This window comes from Carettochelys insculpta, chromosome 5, assembly GCF_033958435.1.
Source record: "Carettochelys insculpta isolate YL-2023 chromosome 5, ASM3395843v1, whole genome shotgun sequence".
NCBI lineage: Eukaryota > Metazoa > Chordata > Testudines > Carettochelyidae > Carettochelys > Carettochelys insculpta.
Genome location: NC_134141.1, coordinates 94,151,187 through 94,176,836, shown reverse-complemented (window position 1 = coordinate 94,176,836; position 25,650 = coordinate 94,151,187). Strand labels below are relative to the sequence as shown.

The window sequence follows — 25,650 nt, the reverse complement described above, 5'->3', positions numbered from 1 at the left end:
AGGTGGTCCTCTAATTGATGATCTGGGGGAGATGTCAGGCAGATATGAACTGTTCCACTTACAACATTCATTTCTCACAGTCTAGATTTCTGGCACTTTTGAAGCAAGTGATTTTGCCCGCTGCTGATGCAAAGGTTTATGTTTTAAAAAGCTTAACATTTAAAATCATGTAGGTTAGAAACAGCAAAATCGTTATTCAATCATTCCTAACACAAGGGTGGCTCATAATCTATACGTATGGAAAACCACAAGAATGCCTGAGACTAAGGAATTTTGTGGCTTTGGAGTTTAACACTGTTATACTGTGTTGTCTCCACTAGATGGGTGTCAAAACTAAAAACAGGAATCAGCTTCAAATGAATCAGGCAGGCTATGAGCTTATACTGAAAAGCCCCAAATGACTCTCTCACATAAGTTGTTTATGAGGGGAAAAATGCCGAGTGATGGTACAGTTATGGAAAATAAATCAGATACAGATTGTGAGAGATAATGGTACTTGAGAAATTAAAAAAGCTGACAAAAATTAAATAACACTGGAGCACATAAATTTTCTTGAACTTTGCTAATTCCTGAGGAATATGAGATTTATTTAAAAAAAAATCAGGCAGAAACCACTGAATTACTATATGTACCTGACCATAAACAAAGAGTTTTTTAGTCTGAAAAGAAAATATATTGATTCTCTGGGTGAAGCACGTGTCTTATGGCTGACCACTTCACTGACAACTGAGTACACAAACATAATGAGCAAAGAAATGTAGCACTTAGTTATTTCTTTCTGCACATATTTCTAACATAATACAGTTTAATATTCATTAGTGGGCAGAGTTTCTAGCTTACCAAAGTTGAAACTGCAGTCAGCCAATAGTGACTCTCTAATCCTTATCCTCCAACACTGAAGTAAATTTAAGTTGAAGGGAGCAGCTGTAAACATTTTTTCTCAGGAATCTTACTCAAATGAAGAAATGGATGCAGTGGAACTCTGCTCATCCACACACCCTTATGGTTCTCCTCATGCCACATTCTGAGCAAACTTCCTCACCAGTGTTCCTGCAAGGTGAGTGCTTTGGGGGCTTCCACGGAGAGATTCAGGTGCCTCAAATCTCATTAGCAGAGTACCCACAATCACTCATATTGGACAGCATGTGTTTCTATTGATGGTGCATATCCTCATATACCTTGGCGCACATAAAATTTATTTTTCCCAAGGATGGAAACAGTAAAGGGAACACTGTCCCTTACAGACATTATATTGAGGGACTAGGGGGCACATTGCCATAAGAAGTGGAAGAGCAGCTTCTGCCATCTTTTCACTGGTAGAAATACTCCTATAAAGTGGAGATTCTCCATTGGCTTTCTTTGGTCATTTAAGGTAATTTTGTACCACGTATGCAATGCAAAGTGCCAATATCGGACTGGAGAATTCAGCACATAAAGCACGGTATACCAAACATACTTACATTAAAAGAATATTAAGTTTCCGAAGAGAGACACCCCAGGGCTAGAAAACGCCAATGTAAATTTTGCAATGCATATGCAGCATTTAAACAAATCTTTTAATCACAAGATCACATAACATTTTTTCCAGAGAACCTTCTTCATTCAGTGTACAGGTTGAAACTCTCTAGTCTGACACCCTGGGGATCTGACCAATGCTGAACAAGAGAATTTGTCAAATCACAGGAGGCCAATATTGTCCAGCAGCATTACCAACACCTCCACTAATTCCTGAGTTCTTAGAAGACATTTAGGAGTACACTAAACTAAAGTAAATTAAAGCTACAGTACATTAAACTGAGAGGCAGGACTGTTGGCTGTAAACACATTTTATGGGACTGCAGGAAAACCTGGCCACACCCAAAAGTGTTCATCTGGCTAACTAAAATCATGCCGGATTATGGATGTTGTCAGATGACAGAGTGCTGGATTAGAGAGTTTAAACCTGGACAAGGATAAAGCATGCTCAATATTTCTTCACTATTCAAAGAATGCTCCCATATCTCATTAACTGTATACCATCCAAACCCTGTACTCAAAATAGACTAAAACACTGTCTTGTTCACAACATAATACTGCTTCCGCACTGAATGACGACAGTTTTTTTTTTTTTGATGCCACTCCAATTTAGCATATACGTCTTCCTCATTCTCTCTTCAACATGCAAACAGAATCAGGCAGAGGCGCAGCCTATCCAAAAACTAATATGTACTTATGTAATAAAATGCTGGGTCAGAATACATACACACATTCCTTTAGTGTTGTGTACTACAGTAAACAACCTTAATGTAGTTTAATTTGTTTTGCATAGAATTCCCGCATTTTTTTTAAAAAAAAGGAAAGCCACCATGTTTAGCTATTCACTAGCCAGCATAAGAATACCCTATTGTGCTATATGTGCAACCAGATAGGAGGAACACTTGTGGCGATCCATGCAAACGTCTCTCCTTTGTAAGGAAACAGCCATGGTCCCTCAGCACTTTCAGTAAACACAGAACACAGAAACCTATGCCTGCTACAAACTTTCCGAAGGAATATACAAGCAGAACCAAGAGCGCTGTGGCTTAGTTTGCATTACAAAGTGTAAATATACAAAGAATACTTTAAAACTCCTAAACCCTTGATAAATCAGAAACCATTTCTACTAAACAGTCCTAGCTGTGTCCTAAAGATTTAAAGACCACTTCGTTGTCATATTTCAAGAGTTTGCCACTGACAGGTTGGAGCCATTTGAACAATTTTGCAAAAACATTTTCACAATGAAAAAAACAATGAGGAGTCCTCTGGCACCTAAAAAACTAACACATTTATTTGGGCATAGGCTTTTGTGGGCTGGAGCCCACTTCATCAGATTCATGAAGTGGCATCTTTAGTTTGGCAGGGATATGTACACATGCAAAAACGGGAGTTTCACATTACTGTGAGGAGGACCAATGCTAACCAGTCCAATTCAATCAGGGATTGGGGAGTGGCCCACTCTTGACAGTGGATAAGGTGAGAATACCAAGCTAGCTAACTACAAAAAGTAATTTCCCCCCTTTTGGTATTTTTGAAGAACAAAGAACTAAATGTGGTGGAACTCTACTCATCCACATCCCCTTATTGTTCTGCTTACAACACAACCCCTGCATTATACACCCCCTGGCACAGTAGTTCCTTGACTTATGTGAGGGTTCCATTCTCACGTACCCTCATGTAACTGGAATTTCACGTTAGTTGGGGGGTGGCTTTCTTCCCTGTGGAATGCACATTCTGCAGCCAGGGAAGCAGCATAAGCACCTGGAGCTCCTTTTGAAAGGTAAGTCCTGGGGCTGGGGTGGGGGAGAGTTGTGGAGGGTTAAGCCTGGAGGTGGGTTGGGGCCATGGGAGGGAGGCAGAAGGGTTAAGTCTGGGGTGGGGTAGGGCTGCCGGGGGAGGGGGTGCAGGGTGATAAGCCATAGCTGCGAGCAGGGGGTTTGAACTGGGGTGGAGGGTGGAGCCAGAGCCATGCACAGGGGTGGTTGAGCTGGAGTCATGCTCATGTGGTGAGCCGGGCGATGGGGGGCTGAATTGCGGTGGTGGGGTTGAGCTGGATCTGCGTGCTGGGGGTTTGAAGCAGGGCTGGGGGATGGCTGAGCCAGAGCCACACAAGGGAGTGGTGAGCTGGGCCGCAATGTGGTGGGGGATGTTGAACTGGGATGAGGGTGAGCCGGGGGGGGGGGAGGTTGAGCCACGTCTGGGGGGAGCTGTAGGTGGAGCGAGGGGTGGTGAGCTGTGCCATGGGGGGTTGAGCCAGGTCTGCAGCAAGGGCCGGGGGGGAGCAGGATTTTGAGTTGTGCTTAACTTGTGTTAACGTGAGTTAAGAGCAACTCAAAATCATGCATTTTGAGTGTTTACTGTATTTTTGGTATGATGGGTATAAGCCCACAAATGGTTATGCCCATATATATTTGTTAGCATTTAAGGCGTCACAGGACTCCTCGCTTTTGCTCAAACAGACTAACACAGCTCCCACTCTGAAACTTTTATAATGGGAAATTAGTGTTTTGGTTCTGGAACATGGAAGAGCAAACTTCACCTGAACTTTCCATAAGAACTAGCTTCCTGACTTAGAAGAAACCTTCCACATTTAACCAGAAAGTTACAAGACAGAAAAAATTATAATTGGCTCCCAATGACTATTTGGAACTCAGGAACACAGGGCTTGTTTCTTTATTTCATCAAGCTTCTGCTAGGCTCAGCAGGAGAGAAGATTGCTGTTTACAAGTTCCCTAATTCCTGGCTTGACTCCAGGTACTACTGTAAAATTGTACCCACTGGACTGTATGATGCTCCAGGCACTTCCTCATACTTCCCCCAACCTCACCCCCACTGCAACTATGGGGAAGGAGATACAGGAGCTACTTCACTGAAGGCTCATGTAGACTACAGATTGTCAATGTACCTCATCTTGCTTAGGGGAGTGAATAAACCCCTGACATAAATTGCACTGGTCTAACTGTCGGTGTAGACCTCACTATGCTGGCAAAAGAGCTTTTCTAGCTGCCACCTCTTGCAGAAATGATTTTATGATGTCATCAGCACACAAGACCTGCACCAGATGCTGTGCAGCTGTAGCACTTTTTCTGTAGACTAGCCCCAACTCTACAGCTACTGGGGACTTCTCCACACTACAGGTTATCTTTCCTCAGCACAAGTTTCACACAGCCTCTGTCTACTCTGTACTCTGGGGCTAAGAACATGGCTAATGATGTCTCCTGCCATTCCCCAATATTCATGAGGGTGGAGAGAGTGAAGAATGCACACCTGATTGCATTTCCTGAAGCACAGGCTGGTCTGTAGGCCAGTGTATGGAGCTGGGGAGGAAGTGGACTCGCCTTTACTCCATTCATGTTTGAACAGTGGGTGAGCTGGGGAGGTAGGGGTAAGTAGTCCCAGTACCAGGCAACTGCTGTTGTGATCAGACCTTGTGTGGGCTGCACAAAGTGCTGGGGTTTTACGGATGCCACAGTCAGACAAGGGATTGATTACAATCTTAAGTTATTACAGTCATTCTGACTGGCTGTCTTTAGATGCTAATTATTTCAGCAAGAAACTCCAATTCAGCTGATGCAGAAATCATGCCAAGCACAATAACCTAGTTATTCAAATCACAAATAAAGACTCATGTGACACCGTATCATTAAAAGTCATCTCCACAAAGTCATAAAATTAACATTCCTAGCAGCAACATCCAAATCCAGTCACACAAAGTTGGATGGGAGGACATGAAGGGAAGAATAGCAGCTTGTCTTTTAATAAAAGAGAAGCTGACTATTAGTATGAGTAGGTTTTCAGTGATGTATTTAAGTTGCCAGGGCAAAGTTCTGCCTTGATTTGCACACTATAAGAATGTATAAATATTATAAACATTTTGACCATTGCAAATTGAAGTTAAAGTCATCCAAGACAACATCTTAAGGGATCCCACAGTTGTCCTTTCCAGGCAAATTCCCCATTACAGAAGTGAACCTAACACTATGTTTTCAAAGTTACCAGAAACAAGCTTTATTGAATCAAACCATGGAAATAAATTCCAAATTCATCAGCCCTCCACAAAAAATGCCCAATTCCTACCACTGAAAATTCACTTGTGGAGGCTTTTAACCCTGAGGAACATACAAAATCTGTTCTCTGAAGTCTGCACTTCAACAACTTTTTTGAATAGCTTCCATAAGAGAATTCTCAGTGGTAGGAGCACCTGGAGGCTGTTAAGAACAGTAGTTGAGATGCTTTGAAATGATCTCAAAATTAAGAGTGAGATGAACTACATATTTAAAGGAAAAGTAATTCTGATAACTGAGTTCCAACAAACCATTTTAGGGACTTAAATCAACTCTTTCACATACATCTGAAAGTAAACAGAACCAAGTGCAAACTTCAGAGAACAAGTTTAATAATGGTCCTTGGGCTAACTGTGTAGTCATGGGTTGAAGAAACAGAAACTTCTGAGAGATCTTCAAAGGTAACCATGAGCAGAACACTGTAGGAACAAACAAGTCTGGCAGTCACAAAAGATATATATAACTGTTTCAGGACTCATTATCAGACAAAAACTCTAACAACGTCCTGGCCAGGTAAAAAGCAATAATAGCTGCTATTGTTACTTGAGAAAAAGTTGCAGAAAAAAGTCTAAAAACATCTTTAGATGACAACCCTTATAGCAACGGGAGGGTACATTTCTTAATATCCTCTCAGCCATACTTCCTGAAATCTTCCTCAATTGGTCTCACCCATGTCTTTTATCTAGACTGTATCCTTACTTATGAGATTCTTTGGGCAGTGGTGATATCAGTACATAAGTACATCCCCCTTTTTTTTTTCTACAGACTGAAAACTTAGCTGAGATACAATCTTGGATGAGGGCAAGCTGGCTGAATCGCTATGATATTTCAAAAGGAAACAATGGAAGATTTCTTAAAGAAAAAAGCATGTTCTATATTTGAGGCGTCAAATATTTTCTACTATGAATGTGAATAATTACAAAGTTCCTCTTGGTTTTTATGTTAGCATTGTCACTTGATTTAGTTATGGGTGCATTATCTAATTTCTAGAGAATTCTTATTGATTTGATTCAAGTTAATATGTGGTAAGGGGATAGGGAGAAATGTGTTTTGAGAGAAACAGAACCTTTGATCACAGCTGAGCCTTGATTAGTGGCCAAGGCTTCCCTAACCAGGAAGGCCTATAAAAACAGCCAAAAGACCTGCTAGCAGCGCAGGAGCTAGAATACAGGGGAATTTGACTGGTAGTTTGCAAAGGGAGTGTGTGCGTGCACAGAGTGTTTTGTTTTGGGGGGATTTTTTTATTTGTAGGTTGCTACTATTAGCTGGAGGCAAAACTATGACAGCTAGCAACACAGTAGTGGTAGGGTTCTGAAGAATGGAAAAGACAGTGAAGGTGGCTGACTGTGGAAGCTGTGAAAGTTGTGGAAGCTTTTGGGGAGGGTACCTGAAACCTGTTTCAGCTGTATGACTTGTGGATAGGTCTGACAGAAGAGAAGATCTGAGGTTTGGAGATGCATCTGGAAACTATGGATAGATTTCTCACAGAGCATTTGAGCAGTCAACAGAGTGAGGGAGAGAGAATGCTGAAGGGAAATCTGAAGACCTGCAGATTCAAGATGGACTGGAGATTAGTGAGGGCGGACTGCTGGTTGAAATAAATGGACATGGGAAGCTTTTGACTACGCTAAGGCAGAGCCAAAGACTGATGCTTAGCAAAGGAAAAACAGAATGGAAGAACAGGTTTGTTGAGCTGGAAAACGAAAGGACCTGGTAGGAAATAACAGAATGTGTTAAGGTGAAGGTGAAGAGGGGATAGTCCCATAAGAAGATAAGAGGAGCCAATGGAGATATCCTGTATCTTCCTGAAGCTCCAAACTCTGGCTGACTCCAAGAAGATTGTAAAGGAGAAACAAAGATAAGAAGACTTGCACCACAAAGAACAAGAGGAAGGTCACAGAATTCACCAAGACCATGAAAAGACAGGTATGCGTGACTGGGGACACCAGAGTAAGAAGAGCAGATAGGCAGAACTGATCTGGAGAACAAAAGGATATGCTGTCTGAGAGGAGCTAAGATATTGAATGGGTACCTGAGACTGAAGAGGATCTTAACTGGAGTGGAAAAGAATCCACTAATTATTTCCTCATGTGTGAGGAAATGATACCGTTAAAATCTCACTGGAATACATTAAGGAAGACTAGGCCAGGATGGGGAACATATATAAGAAATGTAGGCTCAAATGATCAGTGGGATTCTCTCTCTCTCTAGAGAAGGATAGCAGCAGTGAACCAAGACTAAGATGATGAACAAGTGGCTCAGGCAGTGACGCTATAACAGCTTTGGGAGGTTCAACAACTGGGAGGAATTCATAGACTGAGGACAGTTCTTGTGGGATGGACCCCACTTGAGCAGTGAAGGATACAGACTTTGAGGATCATTAGAAGAGCTTTAAACCAGGAAGATGGCCATGAGATGTTTATGTAACCTCCATGACTGATTGTAACATTGAGAGGCAGGATAATCAAGTAGCAGAGGGTACAAGCAACAGAGAAAGAAACATCAGAAGGTAGGAGAATGGACCAGAGGAAAGCTAATGACTGCAACATTAAGAGTCCGGTAAATGATGCTGGTAGTACTATGATTGTACCTAGTTGGGGAAGGAATCTGAATGCAGTCAATTAAGAAGCCTTAATACATCAGTGCCAAGAGTATGGGTAACAAAATGGATGAACTAAAATAACTGTACAGGAAGTGAATCCCAGAGAACCCAGGGGATGGGGGATGGAGGCAGAGTGTGGGCATGACCAGGCATTGCCTTTCCCTGCCTTTTACTCCTGCTGCCCCTGTCACTGATGAACTCCTGCGGGAGGTCTGATGGAACTGCAGTGCTGGAAACTTGGTTTCCAGTGGTTAGTATGCACACTTCATCTTAACTGCATTCTACTCTGTAATGCAAATTTGATTGACTGAGCACCTAAAAGGCCTCAAAGATAATGTAGGACATATTTTCTTTCAGAAAGGTTAACTGGAACCACAATTTAAACTGATTAAATTCCGTTTCCATGTAGATTATAAGTATTCTGTTAACAATTAACAAAATAACCACAATTTGCACTCATGTTTTGCTGCCAGTGACTTTGTCAGACTTGAGAGAAAAAGCCAGAATGTCGTTCTTTAAATGTTATCAAAAGAAAGAACATAATTAGTACAAAATTACCACGAGCACTCAGCAGTCCTCATTTGCTAAACTACATAAAGCAGCACAAATAGGCACATTTTCAAGAGCCAGTCCCAGATGAACTTGAGATGAGAAAAAACAGAACAGTAGGTGTTTCAGTTCTCTTGCACCAATGACAAAACAGATTATGCCTCACCAAAAAAACTCTCTTCCTTCATCGAGAAACGCAACTGCAGAGCAGCCATTTTATGTTCCTTATATAGAAGAATTCCTGAGAAAACGCTAGTTTATTTCTTCTACATGTGGTTTAAAACTTTTAAACATATCTGACATTAGTTTGCTGTTTTGCCAATTGATGTGCACATGATCAGTGATTAAGAAAATTGAAGTTTAAAAATGGAAGTGTCTTGTTAAAAAAAGGACTTGAAGCTCTGGAATGAAATAGGAAGAAAACAAATAGATTGTATTGTAAATAACACTGATCCAGGTAACCAAAAGCAACTAATATCATGAACATCTGGGAGAAAGGTTATTCCTTTGACCAAAAAGCATCAACTTCTTCCCATTTAACTGGAATCTGACTGCTTTACTTAACATTACAACACATACAGAAAAATATGCGCACATAAAACTACCAACAAACAAGTATAAATTCAGGTCTCCTGCCCTACAGGACACAAATCAGACATCAACAAGAGAGGTAACATACATAAACCTGTAAGACAGGCATGTCAAACACCCTGATATGGGGCCGCATGTAGTCCAGTTGCTTTTTAGGGGGGGACCCAATTAGACGTTAAACTTCTAAGTGTCCAGGCACTCACAGACAGCCCAAGAACCTCCTGCAGCTCATGCACTGAGAAATAGGATCCCTGAGGTTTTGGCTCTGTGGGGTTTTAATATGCCGGGGACAGATATGGACAGCCTGAGGAGGCAGGAGGCGGGAGAGACACCTGTCCCAGTCCCTACAGCCACTGGCCCAGTCCCCTTCTTCCTGCTTCCAGAGCCTGCAAGCCCCTTGTTCCCTCTGTGCCAGAGACACTGCAGAGCCCTCTGGGGACTTAGCTGTTGCTAGTGATTTTGCAGGGAAGAAGCCCAGAGACCATGGAGATGGGAAAAGCTATCTCCTGAGAGCAAGCTGCTGCTTGTGAGCGTTTGGTAGAAGTGGAAGAGGGTGGTTGTCTAGTTCTACAGGGAAATAGAAGGTCCTTGAGGATGTCTGTGATGAGTCCTGTTCCCTGCTGTCAGAGCTGCAAACAGGAAAGGGAGAGAAGGGAAAAGAAGCAGAAGGGGGGGGAAGAGGTTTGAGCAGGAAAAAAAAACCTTGGAATCCATGTGGGCTGAGGTGGAAAGGGGTGCCTACCTGTGGCAGCTGCTGGTAGGGAGCCGGGTGGGGCAGGGGGGTGGAGCAAGGGGCAGAGGACGACGAAGCAGAGTTATATGGGTGGGAGTATGGGGGAGGCACAGTGCAAGCCTCAAGGAGCCTGGGGAGTAATGCATTGAGTGGGGCCAATACAAGCCTCAAGGGGCTCAGGAGCTAGTGCATGGAGGGGGGGCAGTGCAAGCCTCAAAGGGTCTGGGGGCTAGTGCATGGAGGGGGGCAGTACAAGCCTCAAGGGGTCCGGAGGCTTGTTCATGGAGGGGGGGCAGTTCAATCCTCAAGGGGTCCAGGGGCTCATGCATGGAGGGACAGGAGCAGTGCAAGCCTCAAGGGGTCTGGAGAGCCCAGGGAGTAGTGTAAGGAGGGGGAGCAGTGCAAGTGTCAAGGGGCTTCTCTCACTGCTTCCTCTATGCAGGAAAAACATGTTGGATTGTGATGTCTTCTCTGGCCCACTGAAAGTGGGTGAGGGGAAAGGGGAATAGCTATTAGGAGAGGGGTATCACTATCTACCCGCCCCGTACAAAGGCGAGAGAGAAATACATAAAACCAGCCAAAACATCATTCAATCCTGGTCACAATGATTGACAAAGCAAAGCCTGTACAATGGAAATGTTCTGACTTAACTACACCCTTAGCAACATACCATCAGGGGCATTCCACCAGCCAGCTGATGATGATCGGTTTCTCTCAGGCCCAATCTTCATTCTCTGAGTCTGTACAGCTCCATTCCCCTCAGATACCACTTCTTTAAATGAACTCTTGCTGCTGTTCCTTCCAGCCACAAATCTCAAAGCCCAACCATTCATTCATTCACATCACTAACTCATGACTTTCCTGTGTCCTAGGTTTTCTTCAGTTTTAGAGATGATGAAACTGACAGCACAGAGAGTGCAGAGCTAGCCATAGAATGCAGGCGTCCTGACATCCTGACACCTGGCTTTGCACATTCACTGCAAAACCATCTGTCCCTTCTTCCTCCATGATGTTTTGGCTTTTCTGATTTGGCTTTTCGCCCGGGTCTGCTTTTATCATCAGTGTTTTCTATCTCTTTCTTCCTTCACTGCTAGGTGTGTCTTTTCTCAAGTTTTATGAACATTTAATATGAATGTTATTGTTTTATAATTTTATTAAGTATTAAATTTTCAATTAAAATTATTGTATTATATTAAAAAAGATCTGAAAAATATTTTAACTATATCTAATACATAGTCTATAATAATAAACAATTACAACTTTCTGATAGAAGTACATTTTCTTTGGTGGCCCTGAAAGAGATCAATTTTCATTTGTGTGGCCCTCAGTAGGCTTTGAGTTTGACATGCCTGCTGTAGGAATGCACTTTAAACTCTCTAGACACTCAATAATGGATTTAAAAGTACCCATCCTTCTGCTAAAAAACTTCAGAACCAGACTACAAAAAGCTGCACTTCATTTGGCCACACCTTTTGAAGTGTAACTGCACCTACTTTAGAGGGAAAGGGCTTTTGTTGGCTCAGCTACTTTGATTGTAAATCACATCTTATCACCAGCCTGACTGACATAGGTATTCTGGCAAAACTTTGACCTCACCCAAGCCTTGAATGTGTTGTATTGCCCAGAAAAGCTACAGCCAGACAATACTTGACACAAAAAAATAACAACTGAAAAGAATAGCCAAATAAGCAATCAGACATTAACCTTACAGGGTATGGTTTTTTTCCTTGGAATTTGTCTCAGACTGTCAGAATAAACAAGAGCTGCTTCTTGTTTAAGTCAAATGTCTTTTCATAGCTCTGCTGCTCAAACAAAAAACAGCAAATGTGATATTTTAATGCAATTTTTTACTAACAAATGATGGTTATAGGCCAAAGTGGAGATATGTGTTTATGAGACTGAAAAAAAAGTAGTAATTATATGTTTACTTAGTATTCAGAGAGCTGTATAATTAAAGAAATTGCTGAAACGCATTTTTGAAATGTAAGGTTTTGTTTAGAAACCCAATCAAAATTCCATAGGAATTTCAAGTAGAAAAGGAAAGTAGTATATACAATTTGTGTATAGTGCAACTATAAAAATCTATACATTCACTGACATAAAAAACAGTATTTTGATTTTTTATTTGAATCTTAAAATTACATTGTATTTTAGTATAATGTTCATGATAGTTTGTCCATTCACATCAGCATAGTATTTTTGCCAGATTTCATACAATTTGATCAAGCACCAATGTGAAGAACTTTATGTCTGAAACGAAGCTAAGCTTTTCTAAGAGCTGCCCTTATTGCCCTTGCAAATATCAAGCACTTCTAAAGCCAAACTAATTCTAACCATGACTACCATTATTCTGAGGTTGGTCTTGAAAAGAAATAATTGTATTTAACATTTAATAATGCAAACAAATTAAAAACAGACTTTGCAAACAACTGTTTGCATTGACTGAAGTTTAGAAAATGAATTTTGAATCAACAGATGTGTTTATTCCTCATTATTATTTTATTAGCACTCACAGTATGATAAAGCCTGCTTTAGGACTTAGGAAATCACAGCCCCAGTTCTGAAGACTTTACAATTACAAAGTGAAGCAACACACAAAAGATGGGGAAGATGGATACAATCACAGATACCAATCCTGCTTAAACTTGCATACAATATCTAATTCTGTGCACAAGGAGTCCCACTGAGCATAATGATACATACCAGAATTTTATAAAACTGCATGGGTAAAGAATAGGGATTTCTTCTTCAGCAGAACTAGCTATAGCATATTATTTGAAGTTTGACAAGTTCTAAGCCTTATATTTGTTCTCATAATTAATACAGCCATGATTGCTTTCATTATTAATACAAGTACTGAACCTTTAAAAAAAGAGTTTTTAAACATGTCTGCATAGTATCCTCCAACAAGGGGCTGGGAAATATTTTCCCCTCACACTGTACTTCTAATAAATGAGAAGGATTTTTGGAAATCTGATTGGAAGGGTTCCCAAGAAATACTGCCATCAGTTTATCACAAATACCACACATTGGACTGAACAGATCATTACAAGAAAATCAGCTCCTCATAGCAGCCTGGAGGTTCTTGTATAGAGGCTCTTGGACAAAGGTTCTTGTTAGAGACAGTACAGTTACAGGCTATGTCTTCTACTACACTTACACAAATTAAATGTCACACGATCCCTCCCCACTCCCACACTATTGCTGGACAAACATTTTGAGAATAAATGATGAAAAAATCATTACATTTTGGGAAATGTTTACATCACATCCTCACTAAAACCATACCAATAGCATTAACAGATGAACTCTAATATTGTCATTTACTAGAGCTAGTTACTAAGTGACTGTTGCAGCCATGCAATGGCAATAATGCTGTCATCAGTGATTTTCTGCTATCAGATGAAGGTCAGCTTACAGATTTCAGGAAGAATACCCAGATTTTGGGAAGAACTGCTTGCAACAAGATCAAAAGTAGTGATGATTTTACATCATTTCCTTGTCACTCATCTCCACTACTTTCCAAAAGGAATAATAGATTGCTTCACAGCTGTGAAATTCCTGCCTGCCAAAAATGTGATGGTAATCAGTGTCTGCACATCAAAGATGAATGAATGATGACATTGCCAATAAATATTAACAGAGAGGAAGCTGTGCTAGTCTATACACTATCAAAACAAAAAGCAGCCAAGTAGCACTTTAAAGCCAATAAATGTGAGTACTGACTTAATGGAAACTTAGGCCTTACAAAGATGGATGCTAAGTTTAATTTGGAAGGGGCATGGGTATGCTAGTAACATAAACAGTGTGTGTTGAAACCCTGGCAAAAGCAGTGAAGAATTCAGTCAAAAAAGAAAACGTCATTTTACTGACTGACTGCAGTATTTGTGTTGGTGAAAATGTTACGATTTTATGAAGTCCTCTGCCACTACTAATGGGGCCCAAATAATTCAAGACTTTTTCGCAACTCATATCTGTGAATCTTAAAGCCTGAAAAAAAACATCAGCAAGTAAACCACTTTTACTAGACAGGAAACCAGTTTCTGTGGCAATAATGTCTAAACCACTTTTTTGTATGATTTCCCAGATGGCCTGGAGTATGAATGGCATCCCACTTTTATAGCCACTGCTGTCATACTCTAACAAGACTAGCTTGTTTCTCACGTTAAGAGTATGGAATTCAGTACAGCTCATACTAAAAACTGAGTACCACAGCAAGAGAGGGACATTTAAAGAAGAGGCCAAAACACAAAATGACTTAGCCATATGGAATGCCTGGTTGAAAAGGGACCTTCAGTTCTGACCAGGCTGTCATAAATCTGGCCAACAGTGCAGCTGGGGCCCAGGGCTAAAGCAGGCTCCCCATCTACCCTGGCTCTACGTGGCTGACAGGACCTTATGGACCGTAGGCATAGTGAGCGTACACTGCCCTCACAGCTTCCACTGCCCAGGAACTGCAAGGAATAAGAGCTGTGGGAGGAAGCCCCTATGGGTGCCAGGGCGGTGCATGGAACCTCCTGATTGCAGGGACCTCAAGTGGCAGAAAGTGCCACTGGAACTACACATCACCTCCTGCACCGCAAACCTCTCATCCTCAGTCCCACACTAGAGCACACACCCACAGTCCCAATCCCTCTTGTGACAGACATCTCCCCGCTATGCTTTATGGAAAATGGTCTATGAATATGCATAACTCAGAATTGTTTTAGACGAGATGTGGCATGTGACCTACCATTTTTAGTGTTACGACCTGCTAGATCTGTAAATTTCATTTTCATGCATGTATCATTTCTGTAGTTGGAAGGTATAAGTATTGAGTACACATTTATGTTCCAAATGTCTGTCACAATAGGGTAGCCTTAACAGGTGTGGCTACCCTAATGTGAGAATATGGCTTGTGCTTGTGAGGTGATAGCAGTACTTAGCCAAGAAAGAACCTTTAATGACTGGCAATCTACCTCGGAGGAACTTGACTGTGAACATGCAATCCAGCAGACAAGCAATAGCTGATTGCCTTAAAACAACTTGGAGAGATGACCTGTTCATGTGACAGTCTCTATCATGGAATATACTTTTACACAAAGAGAACAGTGAAATTCCCTCACCGGGGAAAGGCAAAAAGAGGACCTCTGGGTTCCTCCATCTTTTGTCTTCAGCCTGCTCCATCTTCAGTCTTGAAGCTGCCTTGGACATTGTCTGACACACCCCAAGGAAGACAGAGAACTTTCCTGGACACCTAATTCAGGATAAGATCATTTCTGACCTGAAGATTTCACCTGGTATAAAGGCAGCTGTTTAGGACAAGACCTCACAAGAAACTAGATTTTTAGGGACCAGAATTAGCTATACATTCTTTTTTGTTTGATTTGGTAACTCACTTGTTCAGGGAGGTTTAGGTTGGACATTAGAAAAACCTCCTAACTGTTAGGGTGTTAAACACTGGAATAAACTACCTAGGGAGGTTGTGGAATCCCATCACCAGAGATATTTCAGAGCAGGTTAAACAAACATCTATCGGGGATGGTCTAAATGGTGCTTGATCCAGCCATGAGGGCAGGGAACTGGACTCAATCTCTAGAGGTCCCTTCCAGTTCTAGTGTTTTATGACTCTATCACAATTAAATCCTACTGCTTTGCTTAATCAAATCTCTTTTGTTTATAATCAAACCAGTGTAAATTGTTATTATTTAGGGAGAGCTACCACTGAACATATCTCCCTTTTATTGATAAAGCGAACTTATCTTATGAGCCCTCCCTGTGGAAATCTTTTGCACAGAGAGAGAGACATTTATCTGGGGTTTTGATTCCTTGTGAGGGTTGAATTCCTAGGTGCTGTGCCACAGAACTGCCTCTACCCAGACCTGTGGTTAAATATTGTGTGCATTGCTTTGCAGGGAGGCAGGAACTCTAATTCTATGCCTGACTGGGAAAGACCAGAGGATCTGAAGTAGGACAGAGCAGTGTGGGAGCCCGAGAGAACAAAAAGGTGGGTGTCTGTGTCATGATCAGCACACTGGCGAACATCCCAAGGGGACTTCTTTGATTGTGCCCTGTCACATCCCTCATGTCCCTGACCTCTTTCCTCAGCCTGGAATCCTTCCCACTGCACTCTAAACACCTCAGTCCCCAGCATCACCCCAGAGTCCCAACTACAGATGGATTCTGGTTAACCACTTGTGATTAGACAGCAGAACAGTACAGTAAGCAGATCAAGCAACTCAAGACAGAGTACAGGTTGAACCGCTCTCATCTGGCACTCTTGGGACCTGACCAGTGCCGAAAAAGAATTTGCCGTGTGTGTGTGTGTGTGTGTGTGTGTGTGTGTGAACTGTTGTCTATCACGGTGATTCTTAACTTTAATGCAGTCTGCACCCCTTTAGTTCTCAAAATATGTCACACCCCTTATCAAAAATCAAAAATGGAGATGGGGGAGCCTCTACACTTTCAAATGCATATTAAATATATGTAAAACATTTTTATGTTATTACTCACCACAAATAATATTACAACAGGCATACAAAAATTCGCAGGTACTACCTAGAGATGTTGCGAAGTTTTGCTGTGGAAGTAAACTGTAACCAATGCGCTAACAGTTAGCGGCTAACTGAATTCATACATAGGCTTGATGAAACAAAGTATTTGTACTTACGTGACTGTGCTTAATTTGTGTTTTCGATGATTTACCTTCTAAAATAATCTGGCATGTCTTGCACCCCAGAAACGGCATCATGCACCCCCAGGAGGTGCGTGTACCCCAGGTTAAGAACCACTGGCCTAGAACATTACCAACACTTCCACTGCTTAGTGGGCTCTTAGAAGACGTTTGGGGTAAATTACAGCTAAATAACAGCACAGAACTGGTGGCTCAAAACAAACTTTATGGGACCACAGGAAAATTGGCCACAACCATGATACGTGGTTGCCCAGCTAACTATAATCATGTCAGATTACGAATGTTGCTGGATGAAATAGTTCCAGATTAGAGAGGTTCAACCTGCATTGCAAAGTGAAGGATGCTAACTGCATCTCTGGGAACACTACCTATTCCTGCTTCTTTTACAAGGACTTTGACCAGGCACTGGAAACCACATGGAGTACTGAGTCCACAAAGATGCACAACAGGCTTTTGAGTGGAGATGGCCTCCTTATAGCTCCAGTGTCAGTTACCACCCCAGGAAAGCCAGCAGCCAGATGAAAGGCAAGAAGTGATGCTGGAACTGAGGCTGGCAACAAAAGAAGCTATGCTACCAAGGCAGCTACAACACATTCTGGATTCATACTTGGATGTTCTATTTGTGGACAACCCTTGGCAGCCACCTACAACATAATTAGCATCAGAACAAGAACCAATGCCCGGTAAGTTTCTGCAGACATATTTAGAGTTCTTAATGTATGCATAGGAGTGATTTCACACTTACAAGTTTAATAAATTATTAATACAAGTTGGGATTCATGTTCTTCCATTCAGGGCAAACCCAGGATACTATCTCCCACCCCCCTACCCCAAAAAGACACTGTGAAAACAGGAGAAAATAATTAAACGAACAGGTATGATTTTTTTTTGGTAGTTACTTGCTGATTGTTAAGTTTGGGTTGTGGATCCATAATTCAGTGCCTCACAAACCCCCATCTAATACAGCACACCTTATAAAAGGGCCACTTGTACATTTAAAGCCATCAGAGAGGTAGCCAAGTTAGTCTGTATCTTCAAAAATAACAAGAATTCCTGTGGCACCTTCTAGACTAACAGAGCATATGAACCAAGTCCCCAGAAAACATGGCTGTTACATGTCCAAACAAAACCAGAGTATTTATTTCATCCCTTGCTTACTTTAATATAAGACTCCAAGCCACAGTCAGTTTGTGTTGGGATAAGTGGGTGCCCAGCTGGTAGTTATTCGGGTCTTTGCATGGACACTGTATAATTACATGGAGGCTGTACTGTATCTTCAGCGTCTTGTTTTCACCATCAGTTTTCACCAGTGTAAGATTCTGTGTTGCTGTAAGTACTGATAAAAAGCATATATGTACCATGCACATCATTGCAGAAGTATTTATGAGTACAAGTATGTGCTTATGTATAAGCAAAACTACAAGTGCTAGAACATACTGCTCAGAAGTAAAAAAGGTGAAATTCAATAAGGACAAATGCAAAGCCCTCCACTTATAAAGGAACGGTCAGTTGCATGCATACAACATGGGAAATGACTGCCTAGAAAGCAGCAAAGCATATGGGTGCCACTGGGGATCATAATCCAAATAGAAATCAACAGTATAATGTTGAAAAAAATCAAGCATTATTCTGATGTGTATTAACAGGAGTGGTGTAAGCGAGGCTGGAGGAATAATTCTTCAACTGTCCTCCACATTAATTAGGCATCAGATGGAGTATCGGGTCCATATCTTGCAGTATCTTGGTGCCATACTTCAGGAAAGATGTGAACAAATGAAAGCAAGTCCAGAGAAAAACAATAAAAGTGCTTAAAGGTCCAGAAAACATGACTCATGAGAGAATATTAAAAAAAAAATTAGGCTTGTTTAGTCTGGAGAAGAGACAACTGAGGGGGACATGACGACACTTTTCAAGTACATAAAAGGCTGCCTCATGAAGGAGGGAGAAAAACTGTACCTGTTAAACCCTAAGGGTAGGACAAGAAGGAATGGGTTTAAATTGCAGCAAGGGAGGTTTAGATGGGAAATAAAGAAAATCTTCTGTCAGGGTGGTCAAGCACTGGAATAAATCACAGAGAGAGGTTTTTATCAGGTTTTTTACCAGGTTAGACAAATAAGTGAGCAGGATAGCTTAGATTAGGGGTTCACAGTCTATTTCTTTCTGAGTCCCCCCCGTATGTATGAAAACTCTACAGGTCACCACTCTTCTGGATATAATACTTAGTCCTACCAGAAATGAGGGGACTGGACTACATGATCTCTCGATGTTGTCTCCAGTTCTGTGTTTCTAAACTTTCGAGTGCTGTATTATAAAAATCAGCCCATCTATAAGAATTAGTTAATTCATTTTCTCTTTGGACATTGTTCTATCACAGTCCTCACTGCAGACCAGTACCCAAACCGCGAGCCTTGTGCTTTCGATTTTCTCCAGACACTGCAGCAGTAGCCAGGTGTTGTGGCAGTGGCAGCTGGTAGCCCTGGGAATCCAGAAAAGAACGGAAGAGCCCAGAGCTCCTGGCCACTGCTGCCAGGCCCAGGGAGAGCTGCCCCTTTTGCCCCACCCCCGGGGCAGGGCTGCTGATGGTGGGAGGGATGGCAGAGCAAAGGGAGCAATGAGCTTAAAGCACTGCCACAGCAGTGCTTTAATATCAGCCACATACACGGTGGTTGCTTCTTACCAACGTGTCATACTGGCCCACTTTCACCTCTGTCCTCACTGCTGCTGGACTGGGAAACAACTGCCTCTGCTGCTGGCTGTAGAGATCAATGAGATATAAATGGGGGAGTCTGCCCACCTCCCTGGCTAGTGCAGCAGCCTGGTCAACAAAAGAAAGCCGGGCAGCCTGAACTCAGGGCCTGAAGCTCCAAAGCCAAGACACTGGGTCCTGGTGGCTAATTAGATTCCAGGCCAGTGGGAAGGATGAGGTTGTTTGAAAAAAACACTGAACAATTTTGAAAAAAACACTTGCAGATAAAAAGCTGCTTACACATCCAATTCCTTTAAAATGCAAGTACTTAAATACAAGTGTGTAGAGTATGTCAAAACAAATTAAGTACCTAAGTATAAATGTTCATGGGAATACTGCTTACTGGAGCAGAAAACAAAAGATTCACTAAGTGGGCAGTCTACCTGGCCATCTGTGTTACAGGGCAGTGCAAAATCTCTAGAGCTGCCACTAACTCACAAGCCTGCTCCATTCTGAGGTGTTCTGCTTGGTCATGAATAGTATCACGGCATACACAGCTGGCTGTCCTAGAATAGAACTTAATGATTCCATGGGGACCTTCAGAACATGAATGGGCTCCTGCGCTCATCCTGGGCAGGGTGGCTGAGCGGTTGCGGAGGTGGGCGGGGCTGCTCCAGTGCCTCTCCCTACGGTTGGGGGCGGGGGGGCACTGGTGCTTAACCAACTAGTCCTGTCCATGCTCTGGCACTGTCTCAACACCCTTGTCCCACTCCCCGGTTTCCTGCCCGCCCTCCAGAAGGTAGTTCTGGAGTTCTTTTGGCCCGGACTGCACTGGGTCCCTGCAGGGGTTCTTCATCTCCCACCGGAGAAGGGAGGGCAGGGCCTGACCTGCCTACGCACTCAGGTCCATGTCTTCCGCCTCCGGGCCCTGCAGGGACTCCTTAACAGCAATAGTGCAGATAGTCCAGCATGGAGCACGCTGGCACACGCTTTCCTCTGTCGCTTCCGAGGGCTCCGATACGACTGGCAGCTCCTTTATTTGCCTTTGAGAGGCCATCCGCGAGACCTCTCGGAGCTGCCGGCCTTCCACCAGGATCTCCTCCGCACCTGGCGACTGCTCTCAGTTTCCAGGTCTTTAGGGGCCGCCACGGGGGAAGACCTCCTCGCGGAGCCCCTGCTACACAACCCGTACCTCTGTGTGCAGGCAGTGGAGTCCCCCGTGGTGTGCCGGAGGCTGGTCCTCGGTGGAATCACCAGGGTCGGAGACCTCCTGGACTACGGCCGGGGAGACTGGATGGAGGCCCCGGCGCTCGCCCGGCGCATGGGGCTCTCCACCCTACATTCTCCCTGGCGCGTACTCAAGGAGGTGAAGGCCGCCTTCCCACCCGCTGCTCACGTCTACCTGCGCCAGGTCTTGCGAGAGGGTGCACCCTGCCCCCCTCTCACTCCTTGCCCTCCGGATCTCTCTGTGGGCCCCTGGCTCCGTGAGCCTTCCCGCCCCCCCTCCTCTGCATCATCCCAGCCGGCTGCACGCCTTGCAGCCAGTCCCCTTTCGAACCGCGCCCAGACATCATCTGTACACGCTCGTGCTTCACACACTCTACTATCCCACCCTCATGTCCCGCCCAGACCACAAGTGGCGGGACCTTCTACCGTCTTCGGAGGGTGGGGAGCCCTGGTGGGCCAGCCTTTATTCTTCCCTGGTCCCGCGGCCCGCCAGGGACATCAGCTGGAGAATCCTGCATGGGGCGGTGAGCACGGGCGTGTACCTGGCGTGGTTCACCCCTCTCCCGGATACCTGTTTCTTCTGTGGCACGAGGGAGACCCTGGCGCACATTTACATTGAGTGCGTCAGGCTGCAGGCCCTCTTCCGGCTTCTCCAGAACCTCCTGCTGAGGTTCTGGCTGCACTTCTCCCCACACCTCCTCATTCTAGCACACCCCATCCGTGGCCCCGCTAAGTCGCGGGACCTCCTCCTCAGCCTCCTCCTGGCTATGGCCAAGGTAGCCATTTATAACACTCAGGAGAGGAGGCTGGCAGGGGCGGGGGGAGCCTGTGACTGTGGGGCCTATTTCTGCTCTGCTCTCCGCTCACGAATCCAGGCAGAGTTCCTTTGGGCGGCATCCACTGGCTCTCTCGACACCTTTGAGGGGCAGTGGGCGCTGTCCAGGGTTCTCTGCTCGGTGTCCCCTTCTGGTTCCCTCATTTTAAACCTTTGACCTCCACTCCCATCCCTGTTTTTTCTTCAGTTGTCCCCCGCACTCTGTTGGGGCCATGGTTTTTTTTTTTAAAGGGATCCCTCTTCTATTAAGAGGGGCCTTTTAGTCGTGGGCGGGTTGTGCCTGCCCACTCCCTGGTCTCCAAATAGACCCAGTATACTGTCCTTCTAGAAGGCTCCAGAAGCTTCCAGGTAAGGGTCTACCACCGGGTTTACCACACACCTTATAGACTGACAGATATTTTGGAGCATAAGGTTTCGCGGGCAAAGACCCGCCTTGTCAGATGCATAAGTAGGGGTTCCAGAGGAGGGTCTAAATATATAGGCTCATGAAAAGGAGGGAGTCCCACTCAAGAGGAGGGCCAGAGGTGACAGGGTCAGTTCAGTCACAGAGGACATGGCCCATCATCATCACCTGATGTGGAGTTGTGAACATCAAGGCTACGTCTACACGTGCACCCAACTTCGAAATAGCTTATTTCGATGTTGCGACATCGAAATAGGCTATTTCGATGAATAACGTCTACACGTCCTCCAGGGCTGGCAACGTCGATGTTCAACTTCGACGTTGCTCAGCCCAACATCGAAATAGGCACAGCGAGGGAACGTCTACACGGCAAAGTAGCACACATCGAAATAAGGGAGCCAGGCACAGCTGCAGACAGGGTCACAGGGCGGACTCAACAGCAAGTTGCTCCCTTAAAGGGCCCCTCCCAGACACACTTTCATTAAACAGTGCAAGATACACAGAGCCAACAACTAGTTGCAGACCCTGTATATGCAGCACGGACCCCCAGCTGCAGCAGCAGCAGCCAGAAGCCCTGGGCTAAGGGCTGCTGCCCACGGTGACCACAGAGCCCCGCAAGGGCTGGAGAGAGAGTATCTCTTAACCCCCCAGCTGATGGCCGCCATGGAGGACCCCGCTATTTCGATGTTGCGGGACGCGGATCGTCTACACGTCCCTACTTCGATGTTGAACGTCGAAGTAGGGCGCTATTCCCATCCGCTCATGGGGTTAGCGACTTCGACGTCTCGCCGCCTAACGTCGATTTCAACTTCGAAATAGCGCCCAACACGTGTAGACGTGACGGGCGCTATTTCGAAGTTACTGCCGCTACTTCGAAGTAGCGTGCACGTGTAGACGCAGCCCAAGAGGGAGAAACTGCTTTGTAATTGGCCAACCACTCCCAGTCTCTGTTCAATCCTTGGTTGATGGTGTCAAATTTGCAAATCAGTTGCAGCTCTGCAGTTTCTCTTTGGAGTCTGTTTTTGAAGTTTTTTCTTGCAGGATGGCTACTTTTAAATCTGTTACTGAGTGTCCAGGAGATTTAAGTGTTCTCCTACAGGTTTTTGTATATTACTATTCCTGACATCTCTGTCCATTTATTCCTTTACGTAGAGACTGTCCAGTTTGGCCAATGTCTATTTCAGTGGGACATTGCTGGCACAAGATGGCATGTATTGTATTAGTTGACGTGCAGGTGAATGAGCCCCGATGGTGTGGTTGATTTGGTTAAGTCCTGTGATGACACTGCTGGTCTAGATATGTGAGCAGAGTTGGCACCAAGGTTTGCTGCAGGGATTGTTTCCAGGTTTAGAATTACTGTGGTGTGCTCTATGGTTGTTGGTGAGAATTTGTTTCAGGTTTCTGAATCTGGAATCAATCCCTGCAACGAACCTTGGTTGCCTACTCTGCTCACATGTCTACACCAGCGACATCATCATAGGATGTAACCACATCAACCACACCATCGGGGCTCATTCACCTGCACATCTACTATTATAATACATGCCATCATGTGCAAGCAATGGCAGACATAGCCAGTAAGCACAAACTTTCAAGCCCAGTGGTCCTTTGAGGGATTTAGAATACAGGGTGGGGAAAAGAGAATCTTGAGTGTAAAACAGGCTGACACCAGCAATCGGTGCAATTTTACAACTATGGAGAAATTCTCATCTCTCCATATCTCCTAATGAAGAATGAGGATCTTAAAAAACCCAACCACCACCATCCCACTAAGTCTTTACAATAGATTATAAGACTGTTTACCTCTCTGAATAATTGATTAGTTTAGATTAGACCCTATCTTACAGCACAGAGCTTTACAGTTTGATTTCAATAATAGCTTGTTGGGTGCTAGGTTAGCCACAGTTGAAAGAACTCCAGCAATCCAATTTCATACACTTATCTACTGTTCATCTATACTCTTAAATCTTTCCAGCTGAAATACTGCTAGGCTTTTAGTGTTGTCTTGAAAACTCTCACAATAACAGCAAGTAATAATTCATGGCCTGCTCCTTCAGGTTTTACTCATGTGAGTATTCCTACCAATTTTAACTCTTCAAGCAAAAGAGTTTGCAGACACAGGGCTGCAATCATGAATCATCATACAATATGTTATTATTCTGTAGATAGAGAATTTCCGTCTCTAATGCTGTCACTTGGCACCTTTTAGAAACATGAAATATATTTAACTAAAAACCATAAAAAGAGCACTTTATTTAAATCAGCTGACTTTTTAAGTTTGAAACAAACCTTAAAACACAGCAGAAATGAAGTAGGAAGAACAAACTTCTCATGTATGTTCCTAAGGTATGTATAGGATAGTATGAAATAGTTTATTTTCTCACTTTGTAGACTTCAGAAAACTTAGTTTTTGAGAAATTTCAAGTATCTATTTTATTAGCTACAAAACATGTCTCACACAGGAAATGGCACAAAATAAAAACACTATTAGTATCTTATTAAAAATTAAGTGAATCCACACTACTAAATAAGCCAACAGCTTTTTCAACAGCAAGAAATCATATTAATGTTATGGTAAAATGGCTAAACGATCTTTATTCTCAAAATAATCAGCTCTTGTTTTATGAATACAATCATACATGGATTGTCTCAGTAAAGAATTTTTAGTTTCTTCTGGTCTGAAGACAAGAAACAGAGTCTGTAACTTGACTCTACATACTCATGCTTCTGACTGATGAGAGCAGTCAGTGGCATACATTAGAGCCGATTCTTTCCTCAGTTACATGAGTTTTACACTGGCTCAATACCCTGGACTTCAGTGAAGTTACTCCTGATTTACATCAGCATGAGAGGAGAATCAACCCCATTGACGTCAATGGAATTAATTCTGATGTACAGCACTGTGACAGGAGAATCAGCTCTTTTGTCCTTTCAGAAGAGTTCTGTTTATAAGTCCATGAAGAGGACGTTATTTTAATTTTCCTCACTCAAAACCAAACATGCATGCTGACTCTGCAATGACCTAACCACCAAGTGGCAAAATCACTTCCTTTGAGTGGCTCAAAAGGTTATTCCAACTTCTCACCTCTCTTTCAAAAGGTACCACCATTCACCTTCCTTCAAATAGCTGTTCACTTTTCAAAGAAAAAGAGATAACCTAATAGCATGTGAATGGTGAACTGCAGGAAAATCACTTCCCCAAAACTCCATTAATAAGGTAAAATGATAATTGTATTTAATGAGAATGAAACCAGAAATTATACTTTTGCTGTAGCTGGTCAAGCACTTTCTGACAGCAGAGTTTCCCATTGGAAATGCAGATTTGACTAAATTGGAATGTGGTATAAGAATGTGTAGCTTTTGTCAAAACATCCAGCAAAGACTATGCAGACACTGGTCCACTCCCCTGACTGGTTTCCAGGAGCTGGCCAGTTGCAGTTTTACCACATTGCCCTACGGCAAATATGGAACACTGGCTTCTAGGAATGGGGGGCTGCTGTCCCATGTCAGAGCTCCTCAGTGATGAGGGCTGCTGCCCCATGGTGAGGCACTGGGGACACGGGCTCTGCAGCCTCCCGATGAGGGGAAGCGCAGGACAGGGGCCCTGAAATATCCTAGCCAGGGAGTAGGGGTGCCAAGAACAGGTACTCCACAGCCTCCTAGCACAGGAGGGGGCCAGGCAATGTGACAGCTGCCCCACAGAAGGGGTCTCTGACAGCAGTGGCTGCTGTGCCAGAACAGGGTAGCCACTCCATGGAGGAGCTTCCCTGCA

The 25,650-nt window shown here is 43.6% G+C and overlaps 1 protein-coding gene across 6 annotated transcripts in view; it reads right to left on the bottom strand.

The window, feature by feature from the left end:
* Positions 1-25,650, bottom strand: part of PDE4D (phosphodiesterase 4D) — a 614,535-nt gene that overhangs the window by 196,993 nt on the left and 391,892 nt on the right. Inside the window, exon 2 of one of the 6 annotated variants that reach the window (XM_074995548.1) lies at positions 17,886-18,063. The exons of the other annotated variants lie outside the window; for them this stretch is intronic. The gene's annotated coding sequence lies outside the window, so the exon portion shown is untranslated. The remainder of the gene's footprint in view (positions 1-17,885; positions 18,064-25,650) is intronic. 6 annotated transcript variants of the gene reach the window in all.